Genomic DNA, 25,415 nt, shown 5'->3' with positions numbered 1-25,415 from the left:
TTGTAATTAGTCTCTGAATGGGAATAGAAAGTTATAGAAGTTATTGTTAGCAAGTTGTCAGTTGAAGTAACGCCAGCAGTACGGTTGGATATGGACATTAACATTTAAATATTAAATGTAAAGCCTGTTAGGTGAATCGTCACTGTCTCTCTATGCCCCGGCACGATGAACTGACCGTCTCACCCCACTGTTCTCACGCCCAGAGACAGTCTGGCGCGTAGTGGCATGCCTATGCCGAATGATCCTACCTCCTTTCTACAGTGAAGTGCCAAAGAAACTGCTGTAGGCTTCCGTATTCAAATGCAGACATGTGTAAACAGGTAGAATAAGCGTTACGGTCGGCAACGCCTATGTAAGTGTGTGGCGCAGTTGTTAGATCCGTTACTGCTGCTACAACGCAAAGTTATCAAGATACAAGTGACATTGAACGTATTTTATAGTCGGCGCGCGAGTGATAGGACACAGCATCTCTGAGGTAGCGATGAAGTTCGGATTTTCCCGAACGACCATTTCGCGAGTGTGTCGTGAATATCAGGAATCCTGTAAAACATCAAATCTCCGGCATCGCTGCGGCCGGAAAAAGATGTTGAAAGAACCGGACGAACGACGACTGAAGAGAATAATTCGAAGTTACAGAAGTGCATCCCGTATTGCTGCAGATTTCAATTCTGGGACATCAACAAGTTTCAGTGTGCGAACCACTCAAACATCACGCATGTGGGCTTTCGGAGCCGAAGGCCCACTCGTCTACTGTTGATGACTGCACGACACAAAGCTTCCCGCCTTGTCAGGGTCCGTCAACACCGACGTTGGACTGTTGATGACTGGGAAAATGTTGCCTCGTCGGACGGGTCTCGTTTCAAATTGTATCGAGGAGATAGACGTGTACGGTAAGGAGACAACCTCACGAATCAATGTACCCTGCATGTCAGCAGGGTAGTGTTCAAGCTGGTGGAGGTTCTGTAATAGTGTAGGGCTGTAGGGCGTGTGCAGTTGGTGTAACGTAGGACCCCTGATGCGTCTACATACGACTCTGCCACGTGACACGTACGTATGTGCATCCTGTCTGGTCACCTGCATCCGTCCCTGTCCTTTGTGCATTCCGACGGATTTGCTAACCCTGTATAGCTAACAGGGCAAATGGTTCAAATGGCTCTGAGCACTATGGGACTCAACATCTTAGGTCATAAGTCCCCTAGAACTTAGAACTACTTAAACCTAACTAACCTAAGGACATCAGACACACCCATGCCCGAGGCAGGATTCGAACCTGCGACCGTACCAGTCCCGCGGTTCCGGACTGGAGCGCCAGAACCGCACGGCCACCGCGGCCGGCCCAAACAGGGCTTCTGGGGCTATGCAAACTGGTGCTTACAGAAATAAATGAGAATAAAGCCGTCGATATTGTCGAGAAATACTGTTCGCTAAATGTAGAGGAGTGGTACTTGAAGGAGACTGTGCGGCAGCTGTTGCGTCACAACAGTATATGATGACTGACTGAAACCCTTAGCTGCCGACAGGTGTTGTTGATATACCTCGATGTGGGCAGCTGAAAATGTGTGCTCCGACCGGGACTCGAACCCGGGACCTCCTGCTTAAATGGCAGACGCTCTATCCATCTGAGCCACCGAGGACACAGATGAACAGCGCGACTGCAGTGACTTATCCCTTTGACGGCTCCCCCTGAGACTCACATTCCCAACAGTCCACAATTCTACATATGTAATGAACCTAATAGGTATTTGCCCATTCACTCATTACTCGCGCACGCTTTGGCGATTCCCGTAAGAGTTTGGGCAACCTGTGCGCATTCGCACAGACGAAAGTCAATGGCTGGGTAGCCTTTTAACTATGTATATATGAAGAAAAGTAACTGTTCTGGCGTAATGAGTGAATGGGCAAATGTCTATAAGGTACATTACATAATGAGATTTTCACTTTGCAGCGGAGTGTGCGCTGATATGAAACTGTGTGCCCGACCGAGACTCGAACTCGGGACCTTTGCCTTTCGTGGGCAAGTGCTCTACCAGTATTTGTATGGAAGTGAAACATGGACGATAAATAGTTTGGACAAGAAGAGAATAGTAGCTTTCGAAATGTGGTGCTACAGAAGAATGCTGAAGACAAGATGGGTAGATCACATAACTAATGAGGAGGTATTGAATAGGATTGGGGAGAAGAAAAGTTTGCGGCACAACTTCACTAGAAGAAGGGATGGGTTGGTAGGACATGTTCTGAAGCATCAAGGGATCACCAATTTAGTATTAGAGGGCAGCGTGGAGGGTAAAAATCGTAGAGACCAAGAGATGAATACACCAAGCAGATTCAGAAGGATATAGGTTGCAGTAGTCACTGGGAGATGAAGAAGCTTGCACAGGATAGACTAGCATGGAGAGGTGCATCAAACCAGTCTCAGGAGTGAAAACCACAACAACTCACTCAGAGTTTGATAAAGATATCACTTAGCGACTTCCAATAATCTTTAATCGCGCTGTTTTACCCATGGCTGTTCGATGGTGGTGGTGGTTGTTAGTGTTTAACGTCCCGTCGACATCGGGGTCATTAGAGATGGAGCCCAAGCTCGGGTGAGGGGAGGATTGGGAAGGAAATCGGCCGTGCCCTTTCAAAGGAACCATTCCGGCATTTGCCTGAAACGATTTAGGGAAATCACGGAAAACCTAAATAAGGATGGCCGGAGACGGGATTGAACCGTCGCCCTCCCGAATTGCGAATCCAGTGTGCTAACCACTGCGCCATCTCGCTCATTATAGCTGTTAGAGTCTTAAAAGAGTCAGGTGTGAGATGTTATTTGTCTTCAAGACTCTGGCCAGCAATACCTCCCGGGAATATTAAACAACCTTTTCTACTTTTTCCTTTACAGCTATGTAACTTAGGCATATCTCCAGATGCTTGCTACTGCTACAGGGCATCACATACCCGTGAAATGGGCGGTAGGTCCCGGGCGTGATGTGTGTGACACGCGACGCTGTTGTTTCAGTGTGTGTCGGCTTGCCTTTCTGTCGACAGAAGTCACCAGGAGGACACGCGTCGCTCCCAAGAAAAATAATCTAGCGGCGGCCTCTTTGACGTGAAACTCGTAGGAATGTTGTCAGCTGATAAGAGACTTGGAGTCGCGAGCCAACACTGTTCCGCAGCTGGTGCAGTGCTTCATTTATATGTCTGCTGCGTAAGACACAACACAGTACGTTAACCATCTTCCCTTCTATTCAGTTCACATGTTGAGCGGGGGATACCATTTCTGTCTTTACTCTCGGTACGTTACAGACTCGCCATTTTTTGTTTCCTGACACTTAAATCTATACTCGATGTTATGAAATTTCTCTTCTTCAGGAACGCTCTCCTTGCCATTGCCAGTTTACATTTTATATCCTCTCTACTTCGACCATCATCAGTTATTTTGCTCCCCAAATAGCAAAACTCCTTCACTACTTTAAGTGTCTCATGACTAAATCCAATTCCCTCACCATCACCTGATTTACTTTGACTGCATTCCATTATCCTCGTTTTGCTTTTGTTGATGTTCATCTTATACCCTCCTTTTAAGACACGGTCCATTTCATTCAACTGCTCTTCCAAGTCCTTTGCTGTCTCTGACAGAATTACAATGTCATCGGCGAACCTCAAAGTTTTTATTTCTTGTCCATGAATTTTAATTCCTACTCCGATTTTTTCTTTTGTTTCCTTTACTGCTTGCTCAGTATGCAGATTGAATAACATCGGGCAGAGGCTACAACCCTGTCTCACTCACTTCCCAACCACTGCTTCCCTTTCATGCCCCTCGACTCTTATAACTGCCATCTGGTTTCCGTACAAATTGTAAATAGCCTTTCGCTCCCTGTATTTGACCCCTGCCACCTTCAGTATTTGAAAGAGAGTATTCCAGTCAATATTGTAAAAAGTTTCTCTAAGTCTATATATTTGCTAAGATCAGTCGTAGGGTCAGTATTGCCTCATGTGTTCCAGTATCTCTACGGAAACCAAACTGATCTTCGTCGAGGTCGGCTTCTGCCAGTTTTTCCATTCGTCTGTAAAGAATTCGCGTTAGTATTTGCACCTGTGACTTATTAAACTGATAGTTTGGTAATTTTCCCATCTGTCAACACCTGCTTTCTTTGGGATTGGAATTACTATATTCTTCTTGAAGTCTGAGGGTATTTCGTCTGTCTGATACATATTGCTCACTAGATGGTAGAGTTTTGTTAGGCCTGGCTCTCCCAAGGCTGTCAGTAGTTGTAATGGAATGTTGTCTACTCCCGGGGCCTTGTTTCGACTTAGGTCTTTCAGTGCTCTGTCAAACTCTTCACGCAATATCATATCTCCTATTTCACCTTCATCTACATCCTCTTCCATATCTATAAATTTGGCCTCAAGAAAATCACCCTTGTATAGACCCTCTGTATACTCCTTCCACCTTTCTGCTTACCCGTCTCTGCTTAGAACTGGGTTTCCATCTGAGCTCTTGATATTCATGCAAGTGGTTCTCTTTTCTCCAAAGGTCTCTTTAATTTTCCTGTAGGCAGTATCTATCTTACCCCCAGTGAGATAAGCCTCTACATCCTTACATTTGCCCTCTAGCCATCGCTGCTTAGCCAATTTGCTCTCCCTGTCGATCTCATTTCTGAGACTTTTGTATTCCTTTTTGCCTGATTCCTTTACTGCATTTTTATATGTGAAAATCGAACGGTAAATCGTAGAGGGAGACCAGGAGATGAATACACTAAGCTAGGTTCAGAAGGATGTGGGTTGCAGTAGGTACTGGGAGATGAAGGAGCTTGCACAGGATAGAGTAGCATGGAGAGCTGCATCAAACCAGTCTCTGGACTGAAGACTACAACAACAACAACAACAACAACAATTAAATTATAGGTTAATAACTTCAAAGCTTATCCCTCAAAGAATAAATAAGTTAATATTTACATTTTAAAAATTAAATATAAACATATCAACGTCAAAAAAATAATTTTTTATTTGAAGACACTATATACCTTAGGAAAGGATTAAGATTTCATTTCAGCGAACAACGTAACAATAATTATGATACATTAACTATAAGCTGTTGATAGATCAATCTAAATAAAGACAACAAAATAAATGCTATAATTTTGATATACCCTGACACAAAAGGTACAACAATTGAATCTACTGTAATAAATTTTATTTAATATTTCGTAAATCACTTATATTACCAATAAACTATAATATAAAAAATCAGTTCTATAAAATGTACTAGGACAAAATAAGAATAATATTTCTATTAAATAAACAAATATCAATATAATAATTAAAAAAACAAGACTTTCGGATTTGCAGAGGAAAATATTCAGTGTATGTGAAGTATTTTACTAATAAGTCCTGTCTTGAACCTGTTCCTAGATACACTTTCGCCGGCCGGTGTGGCCGAGCGGTTGTAGGCGCTTCAGTATGGAACCGCGCGACCGCTAGGTCGCAGGTCCGAATCCTGCCTCGAGCATGGATGTGTGTGATGTCCTTAGGTTAGTTAGGTTTAGGTAGTTCTAAGTTCTAGGGGACTGATGACCTCAGATGTTAAGTCCCATAGTGCTCAGGGCCATTAGATACACCTTACAGTATATCTACTTTGTTACGACTTACCTAAATTGAAATTACCTTAAAACAATTATAATGAAGTAATCAATAAGGAGAGCTACGGAGGATGTAAGGTTTTTAAATGAGGTGGTAGAAAAGAATGTCGAAAATAGATGGAAGACTGCAATAAATAATGAGGAAGTAATGAATGGAATGGGGAAAAAAGAAATGTGCGGCGCAACTCGATTAACAAAAAGGAATTGTTCGATAGGACACCTCCCTAGGCATGAAGGAATCGTCAGTTAGCTTATGAAAGGAATTGTATCTCTGTGGAAGGGGGGAGGGAAGGGAGCAAAAATTGTTGAGATACACCAAGCCTTAACTACAGTAAGCAGTTTCAAATGGATGTAGTTTACAGAAGTTGAGCCGTGGTTTGCACTTGCTAGACTAGCGTGCAGAGTTTCATCAAAACCAGTCTCAGAACTGAAGACCGCAGTAACGTCCTGTACAAAGTACAGTCATCTTTCGTAATTCCGTTCCTAGGCAGAATGTGAAGGCAGCCTTAGGTTGGTAGCCTCTGCAAGACGCGGCGCTCCTGCTGGCCGCATACAAATGTGGATCCCCTCCCCCCAGGCGCTGGCTGGAGGCCAACAGACGGCGGTTTGCTTGTTCGGCGTGTTGTCTGCTGTGTTGAACGCTCCTGGCCGACTGACGAGGTGCCGAAGGACTCTGGAGGGCTGGGGGAACGCGGGAACGCCAGAGCTGCAGAGGGAAACACTGGCTGCACGCTGCTACCGGCTCACTGCCCCAGCTCCCTGGTCGTCGGCTTCGGGAGGCAGGAGTCGCCGCCTCCTGCAGGGTCAGGGGCCCTGCTAGAGTACAGGATGTGCAAAGCATCGTCTACATCTACATACGTACTCCGCAAGGCACCTGACGGAGGGTACCTTGAGTAGCTCTACCGGTTCTCCCTTCCCTTCCAGTCTCGTATCGTTCGTGGAAGGTTTGGTGAAGGTATGTTCTCGAGACAAAAGCTCGTTGCGAGCTACTGAGCGTCTCTCTTGCAGCGTCTTCCACTGAAGTCTTCCACTGAAGTTTATCTGTCATCTCCGTAACGCTTCCGCAATTCCCAAATGATGCCGTAACGAAGCGCGCCGCTCTCCGTTGGATCGTCTCTATCTCTTCTATCAACGCTATCTGGCATAGATCCCACACCAATGAGCAGTATTTAAGCAGTAGGCGAACAAGTGTACTGTAACCTACTTCCTTTGTTTTCCGATTGCATTTCCTTAGGATTCTTGTCGGCCGGGGTGGCCGAGCGGTTCTAGGCGCTACAGTCTGGAACCGCGCGACCGCTACGGTCGCAGGTTTGAATCCTACCTCGGGCATTTATGTGTGTGATGTCCTTAGGTTAGTTCTAAGTTCTAGGGGACTGATGACCTCAGAAGTTAAGTCCCATAGTGCTCAGAGCCATTTTGAACCTTAGGATTCTTCCAATGAATCTCAGTCTGCCATATGCTTTGCCGACGATTAATTTTATATGGTCATTCCATTTTAAATCACTCCTAATGCCTACTCCCAGATAATTTATGGAATTAACTGTTACCAGTTGCTGATCTGCTATATTGTAGCTAAATGATGAGGGATCTTTCTTTCTATGTATGCGCAGCACATTACACTTGTCTACATTGAGTTTCAATTGCCATTCCCTGCACCATGCGTCAATTCGTTGCAGATCCTCCTGTATTTCAGTACAAGCAAGACAGGCCCGCAACGTATGACCGACGCGGATCTGGCCCTTGTTACCACCCGACTACGATATTATTGCTCTCGCCCTCCTGTGGCCGTTACCGAAATTACGCTGCGACGCTACCGTAAAAATCGCGCTGTGAATGCTTTTGTTGTAGTTGGCAGAAGAGCTAACACCGTGTTAGTAGAGGAGGCCAAACGCACGCGTTTTAGCTCACGCACGCTGGCGTGAAGAGAGAAGAACTATAATCACGTGAGGCCTGGAACATGACAAGGAATGAGAATTCAGAAAGCGGGCGTAATTAGTTTGATACTTAACTAATCTATTAATGATGAACGTCGCTCTTGACGGTACATGAGTCACAATATTATCTGTTAGTAACTGAATGTGGCGCCTTGCTAGGTCGTAGCAATTGACGTAGCTGAAGGCATTGCTAAACTGTCGTCTCGGCAAATAAGAGCGTATGTAGATAGTGAACCATCGCTAGCAAAGTCGGCTGTACAACTGGGGCGAATGCTAGGGAGTCTCTCTGGACTAGACCTGCCGTGTGGCGACGCTCGGTCTGCAATCACTGATAGTGGCGACGTATCCGACGTATACTAACGGACCGCGGCCGATTTAAAGGCTTCCACTTAGCAAGTGTGGTGTCTGGCGGTGACACCGTAGCTTTCATGACAATTGTGCATATACTGTCCAGTCTTTCGACGTGTTCTCGTGTAATATCGCCATAAAAAGTCACGGTATCCCGACCGAAGCGCCCTCACCCTCACATGAAGTAGTACTGTATCGACTAGTAATTAACAAGAGAACTACCTTTCATGAAAATGCTGGAAACCGTGATTTCGATGCGTCATTCGGTAGCTGTCACGCCTGCGCTTGCGCATCTTAAGCGTGTTCCGCCCGGGTACTTCACTGTGCGTGAATGAGAGGAACAGCGCAAAATGTTGTCGACGGTGAAACAGCGTGTGCTCATTCTCGACTGCTCGTGGAACTGTTTGTGCGAGAGAGTAAGACTTGGAGCCGAGCCGAGGCGGCTGAGGCACTGGTGAGTCAGCACACGGGAGGGCGACGGTTCAGACCGACGTCCGACCACCTTGATTTTGGTTTGCCGTCATTTTCCTCAGTCACTTCTGGCAAATGCCGGAAGGGACTCCGTCTCAAACGACCACTTTGTCGACGGGACGCTAACTGCTACTCTCGTCCTCCTAGTTTAAGACTGGAAGTGTTTTGGTGAAACCTTCAGCGAAGTCTGCAGTGCAACAACTTAGTGCCAAAATGGCACGAAACGGTCTCTGTGTAACTATCCGAAAAGCGACCGAACACCAGAAAACATTGCCCGCCTGAAGGAGAGCCTGGAACATGATCCAACGAAATCTCAATGCAGTTCGTCTTTGCAAGTGCGTATTAAAAAAAAATGTCGTCTCCAAACGTTATTAATAAGGTGCAGCTTATCTAACGTAGCAATTTTACTGCTGTGCATGAGTTACTGTAGCCACATAAACGTTCGGGTGCTGGTGAGTTCTGTTGGTGGTTTGTAAGACAAGTTGAAAGAGGCTTTCTGCATCCTCAGCTTTTCATTTCGTCAGACGAGGCTTGGTTCAGAGTTAGAGAGTATGTCAAGTCACAGAACATTCACTGTTATGTACCAGAAAAACTCCACGAATACTCTGCAGAACTGTTGCGTAATCTTATACGCAGTGTCTAATGTTCGCATCGTAAACGGATTTTTTCATCAAACTATTCCAACCGGTGTATCCAGAAACAGTTTAAAACATACGAGGATCAACTCACAGAAAGTGTAGACTGTATGGATATTTTCAGCAGTACGGCTCAACAGTAGTCAACGTGTTGACAACCCTGTCACGAGTGCGTGAGGCGTTTGAAGAAGATAAAAGAGGATCGGAAGAGACAGAGCAGTCTCCTGACCATCTCGATCACCATGAGTTCTTGCCTGTGTGGCAAATTGAAAGGTCAATTTATAATACCACAACACGGCTCCTCATCGTTAACAATTAATTGATTCTTTAATTTTTATGTTGTTTCTTCGGTATGAGTGTACTTTACTAATTTCATTAACCAAAAAATGTTTCAAATGGATTTAATCTGAGGTCATCAGTCCCGTAGAACTTAGAACTACTTAAAACTAACTAACCTAAGGACATCACACACATCCATGCCCGACGCAGGATTCGAACCTGCAACCGTAGCGGTCTTGCGGTTCCAGACTAAAGCGCCTAGAACCGCTCGGCCACACCGGCCGGCCTTTCATTAACATTCGCTACTTTAAAAACCATAATATATTTATAACAAAATGATTGAAGAAAAATATTGTAGAACTTTGTGGTAAAAATATCGTCCGAGTCAAGGACGTTTGTACAGTATAACTTCCAAAGAATATGTTTCAAGCTTGGATGTGTAATAAATGGAGATGGCGCTACAGACTCACGATGTACGTTACTTTGAAGTTTGCGCCGCCATATGGGACTCCCCAAAACATTAGCAACTACTCCTTACAATTGCTGCTTCTTTTTAATTTCTGTCGTGTGCATGCAGTAAGTGTCACAGTGCTTTCGTAAATAACACAGTCTCAGCGAAGTATTTTCAGACGTTTTTCTGATCTTAAATGCATATTTTATCCTGAATACTACACATTTGGCCTCGTAATGTAACTTTGTTTTCATTATACTTTTCGAATAAACAAGAAGAGAAGTATGTAATGTGACAAGGCTGCATCTGTAATTCAGCATTTTTCTTTACACGGACTGAGGAAACTGATGCTCGTTGTATGTCCTCCTCTCTAAACTACTGAGAACATATTTCGCTATGTTTGATCGGTTTCTAAACCGTCGTCCTCGCAGCGTCCAGCCAGCGACCTTCCGAGCATGCAAGTCGTCTTATGTAAATGGCTGAGCGAGTACGTACCAATTATGCGAGAAGTATTGGTAACTAAAGTGTTGGAATAAGAGTGTTGTGTGGACAAAGTTAATAAAAAGTTGCTTGTTGTTGAAGAAGAGCCCGCTGCGATCAATCATTGCCACGTAATGCGTTACGTCGCATCATTTGCAACTTGCCACAAATTAAGATCGAGGCATTTGTGTGTTTCGTTATGTATACGGCTTGTCAGCGTCGAAGGTGCAGTATTTGAGCATTATAGTGTATTCAGTTAAATTGTAACGAACTAGGGCGTTGAAGCTTCCTGGCAGATTGAAACCGTGTGCCGGACCAAGAGTCGAACTGTGGACCTTTGCCTTTGAACTGTGTGGAGGGGTCGTGACTCGTGTTTGGGTAGAGCACTTACTCGCGAAATTCAAAGGTCCCGAGCTGGAGTTTTATATCAACGCACACTTCGCTGCAGAGTGAAAATTTCATCCGGGAAACTGGAGTGTTGCTCATTATCGTCAGTAGGTTCTCATCCGTTCACCGCTCTCGCCGAATCAATCGTATGTTAAAGAGATAGTATTATTTCAACTGAGAGAAATGTTATTCCATTTGGCAGTTAAGTTAAAAATCAGCCAGTTCACAAAACTAAGCTCAAGGTGCGTTGTAGTGTTCACACTGATACTTATCAGCAAATAAGTAAAACAGTGCAAAATAAAAGTAACTTGGGTAAATTAAAGCGAATATATAATTTTAACAGAAGTGATTATTACATTTTTTTAGCGTGTTTAACATATTTCATGTGTTTTTGAGCATTTCATAATTTTTTTGAGGTATTTGCTGTTAATTATTGAAGTCACTACGAACTTTCCTGAAGTAATATTTACTATGAAATAGTGATTAGCCTTGGGTGTTTGCTTCACAAAGCCAGACGACAGAAAGCGTTACAGTGAGTTATGTCGGTCAGTACACCCCCCGTCATGCGTTACTAATAGCTAATAATTAATGAGCTTCATTAAATACAAAGAATTCTAATGCATTATTAATGAGCTTAAAGTTATATTGTCATACGTAGCTGTACCATTCAAGTTTGCGCGTGTGCAATTTTATTCCGCTTCTGTCTGCCTGCACAATAGTATTACGTAATTTCAGTTTCAGTTTCATAATTAACAATTAACTTTTGCACACTTTTGCGGCGGCTACCGCAATTTATTATTGTGTAATCAAAAGTACGTTCTGTTTCAGTTGCATATTCAAAATTATAGATAACTACAGTGCACTATTTAATTCCATATGAAATATCGTTCCGACCGCTGTCATACACGAAAGTAGTTTTGCGTTAGCGGTAAGTTATAATCTTGCTTGGAGGAGTTCGGCTATATTCCTCGGAATTGATGCCTTTTGTGTAAAATATGGAACGTTAGACAACTATCTATCTGTCGCTTGAGCCTTGTCCCGCAGTTACGCTGGGTCGGCCAGCGTTAATCGGATTTGGCATGTTAATGTTTAAGGGGTGGTCGGATGTCCTTCCTGCCGCCACGCCGTAGACCCTGGGACGCAAGAAGTGTTCCCCAAATGTCTGCGTCGAGTGTAATGAACGGGTTAGTGCGAAAGTGTTCAGATGTCTGCGAGCCGTGTAACTGAGGCGGAACATGGGGACCAGCCCGGTATTCACCTAGCGGGATGTGGAAAACCCCCTAAAAACCACATCCAGGCTGGCCGGCACACCGGCCCTCGTCGATCCGGGGCCGGCGCGCCTACCCGAGTCCAAGAAGTAGCGCGTTAGCGCTCTCGTCTACCCTGGCGGGTACGGGACGTTAGACAACATGGGTCATCAAATCATTAATGCAGCGAAGAGAGTGGGCGGGCTGTAAAGTGTACTCTGATAACAGTCAGACACCACAAGAGCGACAGCAGAAGTGCTGAAACACTGCTACTGCTGCTGTTGTTGTTGTTGTTGTTGTTGTTGTGCGTCAGACGGAACCGTTACGACTGCATCACAGTCTGACAAGTGTAGCACGGCGCTGCGTAAACGTCGGCGGAGGGCGGCCGCCTCTTGTAACCTTCTGCCGCGCCCCTTCGTCACAGGATTTACGTCTGCCTCCGACGTCCGGCCGAGAGGACCTAGGAGCACACCTGTGAAGATGTCCAGCGTAGCTGCGGACGAAATGTCAGGAACAGAATAGTTTCCTCGACCACGACGATACAACCCGGAAGATTGATCGGAGTTTGTAGCATCTCGTGAGGTGTTCATTAGCAGTGCTGAGTAGCGCGTCAGTCTTACTGTAAATATTTTCTGGACCATTTCTACTTTGCCCAACCTGTATTTGTCTACTTTCTGAGCGAGCAAGTATGCACGCAACGGCTCATCGAGTTTTTCGTGTTTCGCGCGAGTGCGGTGCTTAATGTACACTCATGTTAATAACTTAAGGATAATGCTGATACATGGTGAAACAATGCTCTGGTGGGCGGTTTGCGGGTTTAAATCACCTCGGGGTATGACCATGCGGTGCATTCGACCTGCGGTCGTCGCACGCTTGCGCTGGCAGCAGTCCACATACGCAGAGGTGTGTTGGTGCATGACAGAGTACGGTGCAGCGAGTAAGTGTGTAGACGTTTTCAGACGTGCGAATGGTGACTGTGTGTTGGAAATGGCTGAAAGGACACATATTGATGATGTTACGAGGGGTAGAATACTAGGGCGACTGGAGGCTGGTCAAACACAGCAGGTCGTAGCACGGGCCCTCCGTGTGCCACAAAGTGTGATCTCAGGATTATGGCAACGATTCCAGCAGACAGGAAACGTGTCCAGGCGCTACAGTACGTGACGCCCGCAGTGTACAACACTACAAGAAGACCGATATCTCATTAACAGTGCCCGCAGATGGCCACGGAGTACTGCAGGTAGCCTTGCTGGGGACCTTACCGCAGCCACTGGAGCAGTTGTATCCAGACACACGGTCTACAGACGACTGAACAGACACGGTTTATTCGCCCGGAGACCTGCAAGGTGCATTTTGCTGACCCCTGGTCATAGGAGAGCACGTAAGGCCTGGTGTCAAGAACACAGTACATGGTCATTGGAACAGTGGCCCCAGGTTATGTTCACGGACGAGTCCAGGTATAGTCTGAACAGTGATTCTCGCCGGGTTTTCATCTGGCGTGAACCAGGAACCAGTTACCAACACCTTAATGTCCTTGAAAGGGACCTGTATGGAGGTCGTGGTTTGATGGTGTGGGGTGGGATTATGATTGGTGCACGTACACTCCTGCATGTCTTTGACAGGGGAACTGTAACAGGTCAGGTGGACTGGGACGTCATTTTACGCCGGTATGTCTGCCTTTTCAGGGGGGCAGTGGTTCCCACCTTCCTCCTGATGGGTCATAACGCACGTCCCCAGCGAGCTGCCATCGTAGAGAAGTACATTGAAACAGAAGATATCAGGCGAATGGAGCACGTCTGAGATGATCTCTGTCGACGTATCGCTGCACGTCTTCAAACCCCTAGGACACTTCAGGAGCTCCGACAGGCAGTGGTGCAACAATGGGAGGCTATACCCCAGCAGCTGCTCGACCACCTGATCCAGAGTATGCCAACCCGTTCTGCAGCCTGTGATCATACCCTATATTGATGTTTGTGTACATGCGCAGGAAAGAGTGGCGTAATGTAGCATATGTGTTTCGCGACGGGTTTCTCAACTTATCACCAATACCGTGGACTTACATATCTGTGTCGTGTGTGTTCCCTACGTGGCTATGCTATTAGCGCCAGTTTTGTGTACTGCCACGTTGTGTTGCACCACATTCTGCAATTATGCTTAGTGCAGTTGCAGCGAATGGTGCTCTAGCATGATACGCTGCTCAGGCATTTCCGAGAAGTCGGAGATCAAAATTTGCGTCTATCCTGCGCAAGCCGCCTAACGGAGAGTGGGAGATGGCGGTTGTGGTGGAATTATCTGTTCCCCACTTCCCTGTTACATTCAGGAATGGCGCACGGGAAGACTGACTGTCGCTTAACCTCCGTATCAGCCCTAATTTCGCCGATCTCTTTGAGGGCATTTCACAGGAATGTGTATTGGAGGACGTAATCTGTTCCCCAAATGTTCTCGGAACGTACTCTCTCGGAACTTCAATAGCAAACCTCTCCGCGATGCACAACGCCTGCGTTTTAGCGTCCCGCCGGTGGCATTTGTCGAGCACTCCCGCCGACTGCGTCATGAAACGGCTCTCGCCGTTGAATCTTCTCTGTCTCTACTGAATAATTATCTGGTAAGGGCCTCGGACAGATTGGGTGAATTACATTTCCTTAAAGTTCTCGACGCGAACTTTATCCTGACGTCAGCTTCACTTACATTTTGTTTTTTGTATTCTTCCCACTTTAGATCGCTCTCTTCGACTACTTATGCGAACTAAATCACATTTATTTACGTTCAGATCCAACTGCCAGTCCCTGCTCCAATCTTTGATTCTCTGTAGGTCTTCCTGAAATTCGCTACCTTTCTACAGACGACATCATCATCTCTGAGCAGACGATGTTATCCACTAACTCATTAATATATCAAACGATAATAATAATAATAATAATAATAATAATAATAACTACTGGCAGCAACAAATCAACAACTCAACCAAGATAACAGAAGTATTCAGCAATGATATAAATATGGCTTTTGGAACAGACAAATAGCATAGTCAAGGAAAAACACACTAAACAAGATGATTACATATTGGATAACCACAGCGACTGCATAGAAGCGATCACAATGCCACAAATATAGAATACATCACATACATTCAGCAACAGAAAGATTCACATTAAGCAGAAAGGAAGGAGGAAGGGGATTTAGCGACATAAAAAACCTACATTATGGACAGGTAGACAAAGTAAGAAAATTCTTTATAGAACAAGCAGAAACTAGCAAAATACACAAAGCAATCACTCATACAAATACATCTGCTAAACCACTGCAATTTCAGAACCACTTCCACAACCCTTTAGATCACATAACATCAACAGATACGAAGAAAGTAAATTGGAAAAAGAAAACACTACATGGCAAGCACCCGTATCATCTAACACAGCCACACATCAATCAAGACGCATCCAACACATGGCTAAGAAAAGGCAATACATACAGTGAGACAGAAGGATTCATGATTGCAATACATGATCAAATAATAAACACCAGATATTACAGCAAGCATATTATTAAAGATCCCAATATCACAACAGATAAATGCAGACTTTGCAAACAACAAATAGAAACAGTAGATCACATCACAAGCGGATGTACAATACTAGCATATACAGAATACCCCAGAAGACATGATAATGTAGCGAAAAAAAAATACATCAACAACTTGCCATACAACATAAACTAATAAAACAACACGTTCGACATACAAGTATGCACCACAAAATGTACTGGAGAATGATGAATACAAATTATACTGGAACAGAATCATTATAACAGATAAAACAACACCACATAACAGACCTGACATCATACTCACCAATAAAAAGAAGAAATTAACACAACTAATCGAAGTATTGATACCCAATACAACAAATATACAGAAGAAAACAGGAGAAAAAATTGAAAAATACATCCAACTGGCTGAGGAAGTTAAGGACATGTGGCATCAGGATAAAGTTGACATTATACCAATTATATACTATCAACTACAGGAATCATACCACACAATATCATACCACCAGTACATCAACGCAATATACCTACATCCAAACTTATATATACAACTACAGAAATCTGTAATTATTGATACATGTTCAATTACCCGAAAGTTCCTAAATGCAGTGTAATATATACCGTACAGTTAAAAGGAAGTCACGCTTGATCAAGGTCCTCGTCACTTTCCATTTTTAACCAGACATAACGTCTGAGAAAAGAAAGAAATAATAATAATAATAATAATAATAACAAACTTTTGGGAAACAGAACAGATCCCTTCTAAATGGAAATGCTCACTCATCCATCCACTCCACTAAAACGGGACAAAACTGAACCAAATAATTACAGGGGTATCTCATTCGTGTCGGTCCCATATAAAATCCCGAAACACAGCGCTCTGCAACAGACTGGAAGAATTCAGCATTGACAGAAAGACAAGAGAAATCATTCGGCAAACATTAACTGACACAGTCTCCAAGGTTAAATTTGTGGGGAATATCTCTGAACCATTTGAAATCCAAATTGCAGTGCGACAGGGTAACGGGCTTTCACCATTACTCTTTAATATCATTCTTGAAAAAATTATCAAGACATGGGAAAAAGAAGGCAAAAGAATCCAAATTGGCATTAGAAAAGATAATAGATTCAATGTGAAGTATATAGCTTTTGCAGATGGCCTTTAAATCCACACAAGTAATAGAAAAGAAACCACTAACGCCATAGAGAAGTTACACGAAATTGCACAAAGAACTGGCCTGCAAATTTCGTATGAGAAAACCTAGTACATGGAAAGAGTGCCACAAGACAAATTGCCTATTGTGACCATGGGAAAATCGTACAAGTTCCACATTTTAAGTACCTGGGAGAAATCATCGAGCCATCAGCGATCAATCTAAAGGCCAGTGAGGAAAGAATAAGAAAATCTACAGAAAGCATATAAACCCACGTGGAACTATTATAACAAAAAGTCCATATCCATTAGGGCATAATTGAGGCACTACAACACTGTCGTACTTCCGGAGGCACTGTATGCATCTGAAACAACACAAATACGTGGGCAAACTAAAATCAAAGAAATAGAGAAACAAGAAAGGAAAATTATCAGCAAAATTTTTGCCCGATACAAGCAAGGAATCTGGAAGAAGAGACCAACATCAGAATTATATAAATACACAGACAAGATTACGGATACAATAACGAAAAAAGAATGCAGTTCTACGGACATATCAACAGGATGAATGAAAACAGAATTTCAAAGCGAATTCTTAAAGTCATCAACTCAGGCAGGGGAAAACCTAAAGGGATAAAAGAAGTTGAAGAGGACCTCAGACAAGTACACATAACGGTAAACGATGCAGAAAATGAAACTGAATTCAGGAACAGCATCAAAAAACATAAATTTGAAACCACAACACAGAAGACACCAGGTTGCAAATGGACAGCGGAGCGAAAGAAACAACACAGTGATCACATGAAGAAAATTTGTGCTCCGAAAAAACATAAACAATCATCATAAAGGAATTCAAGTTCAAACGCTCTCTTTAAATGGAAATAATCGAAAATAATAATAATAAAGTGGGACAGTGTTCACTGGCAAGTATGTTGATCAGGAAGTGTGCGCTACCAACTCCTGACTACCTTCTTTACTGACAAGGGAACCTCCCCATCGCACCACCCTCAGATTTAGTTATAAGTTGGCACAATGGATAGGCCTTGAAAAACTGAACACAGATCAATCGTGAAAACAGGAAGAAGTTGTGTGGAACTATAGGAAAAATAAGCAAAATATACAAACTGAGTAGTCCATGCGCAAGATAGGCACCATCAAAGAGAGCCTGAGCCCAGGAGCGCTGTGGTCCTGTGGTTAGTGTCAGCTGCTGCGGAACGAGAGGTCCTTGGTTCAAGTCTTCCCTCGAGTAAAATATTTAATTTTTTATTTTCAGACGATTATTATCTCCCTGCCAGCTATACAGGACAGAAGAATCAGGCATTATACAATTTTAGTGTGGGAGAAGACGTGATTACCATTCTTCCAGGTTGTACACCTCTTGTGCAACCGTGAGATGTGTTTTTGGTTTCGGCAAGTGAAATACTTTATGAAGAGATTCTATGATTTCGCGAAGCTGCACAGGTACACAGAGCAGTATTGTTCACGTGATCGTGTGTCAATTATCAAAGTTCAGGCACTCACACACAATCAACTTCGCTCTCCAAAATTCCAGGACGTGTTCAGGTTTGCTTGGACATATGCAGGATTTGACGGTCTGCACACGAAAAAATTTGAAAACGTTAAAAACGTGTTTTGACAGAGCACAGGGAAAACTGTACGACTGTGAACTGTTGCAGTCATTTGTTGCAGTTTATGTGACAAACTCTTCTGTTTTCATCACTGTTTTGGGACTGATTATCTCATCCACGAGAAAACCTAAGTCGGGCGTGGTAGAAGAATCTTTTTACCCATTCGCCACGTGTACAAGTTAGGTGGGTCGACAACATATTCCTGTCATGTGACGCACATGCCGTCACCAGTGTCGTATAGACGTTTTTTTCTATGGAGGAATCGGTAGACTTATGACCTTGCGATCAAATGTTTTCGGCTTCCTTTGGAGAGGCACTTCCTTTCGTCTACTGATCGAACGGTTTTGCGGTGCGGTCGCAAAACACAGATACTAAACTTATTACAGTGAACAGAGACGTCAATGAACGAACGGACAGATCATAACTTTGCGAAAATAAAGAAGGTAAACTTTTTACTCGAAGGAAGAGGTGAACCGAGGACCTCTCGTTCCGCAGCTGCTGACGCTAACTACAGGACCACGGCGCTCCTGGGCTCAGGCTCTCCTTGAAGGTGCCTACCTTGCGCATGGACTACTTAGTTTGTATATTTTGCTTATTTTTCTCATAGTTCCACACAAATTCTTCCTGTTTTCTCGATTGATCTGTATTCAGTTTTTCAAGACCTTTCCACTGTGCCAACTTATAACGAAATCTGAGGGGAGGTTCCCTTGTGAGATGTAGGCCGCGGTTGGCCGCCGAGACACAGTGGCAGCGGCCGCCACTTCCGCCGTGACGTCACGGCCCGTCCCGCGCCGCCAGCCACGTGTTTGCGTCCCCCAGCGCGTAGCTCGCGTGACCCGCTTCCGGTCGCGATTACGCTGCTTGCGTCCTCTGCGCGGTTTTTATGTCGCCCCAGCCGACGTCAGCTGCACCTCCTCGCGAATATGACGACCGATGCGTGCTTCCCCGGTTTATTTTCGTCCCATCTAAAGCCGACTGACCGTGGATGTCGACGGAACTGACCACAACGCGACGTCATTGTTAAATCGTGAGGTTTCCTTTTCATCTCCTACAATCGTACTCGACAAACAACTGTGAAGTGCATGGCAGAGGGGATTTGGAACTTCTAATCAAGCTGCGGGCCTACGGGATATCATCTCAGTTGTGCGACTGGATTCGTGATTTGCTGTCAGGAAGGTCGCAGTTCGTAGTAATAGAAGGCAAATCGTCGAGTAAAACTGAACTGATATCGGGTGCTCCCCAGGGAAGCGTCCTGGGACCTCTGCTGTTCCTGATCTATATAAATGACGTGGGTGACAATCTGAGCAGTTCTCTTAGGTTGTTCGCAGATTATGCTGTAATTTACCGTCTAGTAAGGTCATCCGAAGACCAGTATCAGTTGCAAAGCGATTTAGAAAAGATTGCTGTATGGTGTGGCAGGTGGCAATTGACGCTCGATAAACAGTACAGTTCTCAAGGCTGTCAATTCAACTAAGTTCCTGGGTGTCAAAATTACGAACAACTTCAGTTGGAAAGACCATATAGATAATATTGTGGGGAAGGCGAGCCAAAGATTGGGTTTCACCGGCAGGACACTTACAAGATGCAGCAAGTCCACTAAAGAGACAGCTTACACTACACTCGTTCGACCTCTATCGCTGCGCGGTGTGGGATCCTTACCATGTGGGATTGACGGAGGACATCGAAAGGGTGCAAAAAAAAGGACAGCTCGTTTTGTATTATCACGTAATAGGGGAGAGAGTGTGTCACATATGATACGCGAGTTGGGATGGAAGTCATTATAGCAAAGACGTTTTTCGTCGCGGCGAGATCTGTTTACGAAATTTCAGTCACCAACTTTCGTTGAACCCAACCTATATAGGTATGGAATGATCATCAAAATAAAATAAGAGAAATCAGAGCTCGAACAGAAAGGTTTAGGTTTTCGTTTTTCCCGCGCGCTGTTCGGGAGTGGAATGGTTGAGAGATAGTATGATTGTGGTTCGATGAACCCTTTGCCAAGCACTTAAATGTGAATTGCAGAGTTATCATGTAGATGTAGATGTAGATGTAGATGCAGATGCACCACTTACTGTGGCTACTTTCCCTTGTATTATAAAACTAGAAACGCGCCTCGATTGCGAAAGAAGCACGTAGTGTTAACCTAGGTTTCGGCGTAGATAACTACACCTTCTTCAGAACAATAAAACCCACAAATGCCTAAGTTGACCTTTGTCAATGATTAAAAGAACACCATAGCTATACATTTATAAACGAAAAAAAGGAAAACACAAACAGTACATATGTACAAAGTCTAAACCGTTACTTAACTTAATGGTATAACCTCCACCTCACACCGGCCTGTGTTCGATGGGCCACAAAAATGTTATAGCTCTGGTGTTCTTTTAATCAGGCAGTTTATGGCGGGTCATTGCCCATAGAACACAGGCCGGTGTGAGGTGGAGGTTACACCATTAAGCTAAGTAACGGTTTAGACTTTGTACATATGTACTGTTTGTGTTTTCCTTTTTTTCGTATCATTGACAAATGTCTTCTTAGGCACTTGTGGGTTTTATTGTTCTGAAGAAGGTGTAGTTATCTACGCCGAAACCTAGGTTAACACTACGTGCTTTTCTCGCAATCGAGGCGGGTTTCTAGTTTTTTAATATATTAACCAACGGTTACTGACGCGCTGCGATGTTGAAGGTTCTTACTTTCCCTTGTATTCACGAGGACCAAATGACTGTTTACCTGCCTCTAGTATAGCTGGTTTAGTCCTTACGAACCCTACGGGAGTGATACGAAGGAGATTGAAGTATATTTCTAGATTCATCACTTAAAGTCGTCCGCAGCTCGTCATCTTGTGGCTAGCGTTGCTGCCTCTCGATCACGGGGCCTCGTGTTCGATTCCCGGCCGGGTGGGGGATTTTCTCTGCCCGGGAACTGGGTGTTGTGTTGTCCTCATCATTTCATCATCATCATTCGTGACAGTGGCTAGACTGGACTGTGTAAAAAAAAAATAGACTGTGTAAAAATTGGGACTTTGTGCGGGCGCTGATAACCACGCAGTTGAGCGCCCCGCAAACCAAACATCATCACTTGTAGTCAGTTTTCGAAACTTCGTAAGTAAACTTTCTCGGTACAGTTTTTTTAATTCTTTTCCATTTCAGTTTCTTGAGCATCTATGCTGGTCAAACGAACCTGTGTATATACATGCTGCCGTTCTCTGTTTACGTTTAAGATACGCTGTTAATCTTACTTCGTACGGATCCTACACAACTGAGCTATGTTCGAGGGTGGATTACGGGAGTGTTTGTAATCTCCTTTGTAGACTGACGGCATTTGCTTAGTATTCTACCTCTATATCGAAGTCTGCCGCCTGCTTTGCCTGCAAATGAGCAAGCGTGATCGGTCCATTTCATTTCCGTACAAAGTGTTGTACAGCGGTATTTGTATGCGCTGACCGATTCCAGTACTGTAGCGTTCGTACTCTAGACATGGCGTACCATACTTTCATGTTTTGCCATGTGTACAGTTTTACGTCTCTAAACATTTAAAGTAAGAAGCACTAGCATACGACGTCACAGAAGTACGCTTCAGATTAACTGAATAGATCGGATAACTAATAAGGAGGTACGGAACAGAATTGGGGAGACGCGACTTCCATGGTGCACAACTTGACTAAAAGCAAGTGTTGGTAGGAAACATTATTAGTCATTGAGAAAAGGTGCGGGTTCGATTCCCAGCGGTGTCAGGCATTTGCTCTGCCTCGTGATGACTGAGTGTTGTGTGATGTCTTTAGGTTAGTTAGGTTTAAGTAGTTCTAAGTTCGAGGGGACTGATGACCATAGATGTTAAGTCCCATAGTGCTCAGAGCCATTTGAGCCAATTTGAGAAAAGGTGGATTTGATATTGCAGGCAGGTGGGGTGATATGTTGTTGTTGTTGTTGTTGTTGTCTTCAGTCCTGAGACTGGTTTGATGCAGCTCTCCATGCTACTCTATCCTGTGCAAGCTTCATCATCTCCCTAGTGCAACCTACATCCTTCTGAATCTGCTTAGTGTATTCATCTCTTGGTCTCCCTCTACAATTTTTACCCTCCACGCTGCCCTCCAACGCTAAATTTGTGATACCTTGATGCCTCAGAACATGTCCTAACAACCGGTCCCTTCTGCTTGTCAAGTTGTGCCACAAACTCCTCTTCTCCCCAATTCTATTCAATACCTCCTCATTAGATATGTGATCGGGTGACATGGAGCGGGGCATGACTACAGTGAACAGAACACTAACGAACGTTAGTTGTGGCCATAAGTACGTGTAAGCACTTCGTTTACTGCTATCTTGGCGGACGTTTTGCTTCGCAAATATTGGTTGGTTTGAGAACGGGCGTGGGAGTTATGCAAGTGTGCGCTTTTTGTTGCTATTGAAAAATATTGTCACACAGCTTCTTGAAGTTGGTTTGATGTAAATTAAACTAGTCTCACAATGACATCAGTTGTAGTATAATATTCACCAATCTATTTTATAGTACTTTATTTTATAGTGTTGTTACTGATTCAGCTGTACCGAATTTAAATAAAACGCATATCTTTGGTTTCTGTCCACGTTCCTAGTTTCTGTCCACGTTGCTAGTGACTTCGGTGAGATGTAGGTACTGTTGTGCGGTTTTTTCCGTGTGCTGATATTCACTGATTGTCTTTCTTTTCAGGTAAGTGTGCTGGTTTCTCTCTTGCGCCTGCCACGTTTGATGAATGCTGTACAGATCGCAACGGACAGAAGCGGTAAGTTCGTCCCACCATTCCCTACGGATGACATTGTGCAATATATTTTTCCTCTACTTTGTGCTCTCTCTCTCTCTCTCTATTTCTTTATGCGCAGAAACGCATCATGGATCCGCCTTTTTATTTGGACACCATTGTAATGAATTTGAATTCTTTCCTGTAGTCTTAACTGAACCGTCATTTTTCTCTCACATTTATATGTTGCATCGCGTGTTGACTCGGCTGTAGAAAGTTTCAAAAGTCTTCTCCGCGGAATCTGACGGATGGTAGTAATTCCAGTAACCTGCCGTTGGTTCTCTGAAAAGCCACGGCGCAGCGTTTCGAGGTCACGCTTGCTTTTCATTCAGCTCACTGCCGCGCGTATTGATTCTTCGCAAGTCTTCCGGAAAATCGTTGTTATTTTCTCGGTTTCGTAGAACGGTGTCTGCGGACTTTGTAAACAATTCTAAGGACTGTGTCTGCTGTTCCATCCTTCCTTAAAGTGAATAACAGCGAGCCTGAGGCAAACACCGCGAGGCTAATATCTCTGTACGCCTTGCGATTGGATTCTCTCTCAATCGAACGCATGCGTAGTAGCCACTGAAATGGAGGAAACAAACAGAAAGACGAAATAATCAATTGCGTCTTTCGAAATTGCTTCACTCAGCAAGATACTACTGCTGTTCGTGCTTCCGTGATCATACGGACGCTGCAAAATGGACGTAAAGATCAATGGACACAGAATAGCTTTCCGGGACCACCTTTTAGTAGGCCGCTGCATGGTCGAAGCGTGCAAAGTGTTTAGAAAAATGCGGACGGCCGTGGAACGTATGCGCTTAAGATATGCTTTTATGTGGCTGAACGTGTTTGTTGTAAAATTGTGGAACACACACTGTCTCACCTGTTTAGAACTGAAAATACACTCTGCAGAAATAAACACGGAACCGCACAATGAGCACTTTCGTTCCGTTACCCGTACCATGTACTTTCCGATTATCACACACAGAAAAAAAATCGGTTTAGGGGATATATAGAGTGATGTCGAGGCACTTGGCTACTAGACCGACAATTATTAACTGCCCACTGGAAAAAAAAATTTTTGAGTGTGTTAGAAGTTTTGTATAATATTAAATATGTAGCCTGTAAGAAAAAAATTGTAATAGGTGGAACATATTGCTTTTACATCAGATATTTGACTGTCAAACAACAAAAAAGTGTTTTCGATTTTATCGTCAATTTGGCATAAGAAACAAAATTGTAATCAAATCGATTTGGAAACCGCGCAGACGCTGTCGATGAAGATTAACGCTATTATAATTTTCCTGGCAACTCGATTTTCTTAGCGTATGTTAACGAGAAGTTGAAACACGAGTAGACGTTAACATGGTAAATAACGTCGAACGTTAACTTAGCTTTTCCTGCCAGCTCTGTATATGAAACGGGCTATCTTGGTTTGAGATTTTTACTAACTCGAGTTGCACGAGTTCTACCATGGGCGCCGTCCAGGTTTTAATTGTGGGCTTGTAGAGGGGTATGCAGCCATTGTCGTGAACAGCCATTTGACTACTTATGAGCGACCAACGGCTGTCAAAATTTATACTGTAAATTTCGAATTTTTGACAGGTCTGTTTTCAAAGTTTCAGATAAAAATATTGCGGGCTGTAGTGTGGTGCGCAGTCACAATCGTAAACAGACATTTGACTACCTTACGATCGCCCGATAGCCCTCAAAATCTATGCAAGATGTTTGAGCAGGTTTTGGACAAGCCTGTCTTCAAAATTTCAAGTCGAAATACCAAAAATTGCGCCCTATGTAGTATCCATCACGGTCGTGAATATATAATTATGTAATCACCGATTGGGAAACCAGGAAGCCCAGGTTTGTTAAGTGGACTGAATGGCAATTTGCGTTGGCAACTCGGTTCACTCATACTTTCAACTCAGTGAAGTTGGTTCGGCGTAAAACCGAATTGGCTCATCGCTAACTGTCCCCTTTGATTTCACGAGTAAGTCCCTACGGAGAGTAGTGCTCGACTGCTGGAAGCACTAGGGAACTTAGGAGTGCTTTCTTTCGCGGATTTCATGCAAGTGTTCCGTATCTCAGTCGAAAAAGGGACCATTGGAGGATCACTTTGTTGCCCGTCAGTTAAGAACTCTTTTTTTTTCAGCATTGGGTAGATATATCAAGTTAAAATTGATGTCAAATACTAAAGTCTGCCGTCTCTTACGCATCTAAAAATATTAAGCTTCTTACTCAATACAATCAAAGATATGGCGTTTATGTTACATATTTTGATGCTCGAAAAATCAGTCATCAAAACCTACAGATGAACTACCTATGTAGATAATTAACTTTACACGGAACTCCCTGAACTCGACGTCTACCTTGTCTCTTGGTTTAGCAGTGATTGTTCATTTGCGTTTTCGTTTCACAGTCACGTTACCAACAGCCGATTTGGACTGCTCGGGGAGGTTTGAAATGTTCCTAATGGATGGAC

General features: G+C 43.9%; 1 protein-coding gene and 1 non-coding gene across 6 annotated transcripts in view; one reads left to right on the top strand and one right to left on the bottom strand.

The window, feature by feature from the left end:
- LOC126284041 (bifunctional heparan sulfate N-deacetylase/N-sulfotransferase) overlaps nt 1–25,415 on the top strand; it is a 1,095,215-nt gene that overhangs the window by 855,097 nt on the left and 214,703 nt on the right. The window contains exon 5 of one of the 5 annotated variants that reach the window (XM_049982616.1): nt 22,867–22,939. The exons of the other annotated variants lie outside the window; for them this stretch is intronic. The gene's annotated coding sequence lies outside the window, so the exon portion shown is untranslated. The remainder of the gene's footprint in view (nt 1–22,866; nt 22,940–25,415) is intronic. 5 annotated transcript variants of the gene reach the window in all.
- Nucleotides 1,561–1,634, bottom strand: Trnak-uuu (transfer RNA lysine (anticodon UUU)). Its single transcript has one exon. It is a non-coding gene; the product is annotated as a tRNA-Lys (tRNA).

This window comes from Schistocerca gregaria, chromosome 8, assembly GCF_023897955.1.
Source record: "Schistocerca gregaria isolate iqSchGreg1 chromosome 8, iqSchGreg1.2, whole genome shotgun sequence".
In the NCBI taxonomy this organism is placed as follows: domain Eukaryota; kingdom Metazoa; phylum Arthropoda; class Insecta; order Orthoptera; family Acrididae; genus Schistocerca; species Schistocerca gregaria.
This window is presented reverse-complemented; position numbering and strand designations above follow the sequence as displayed.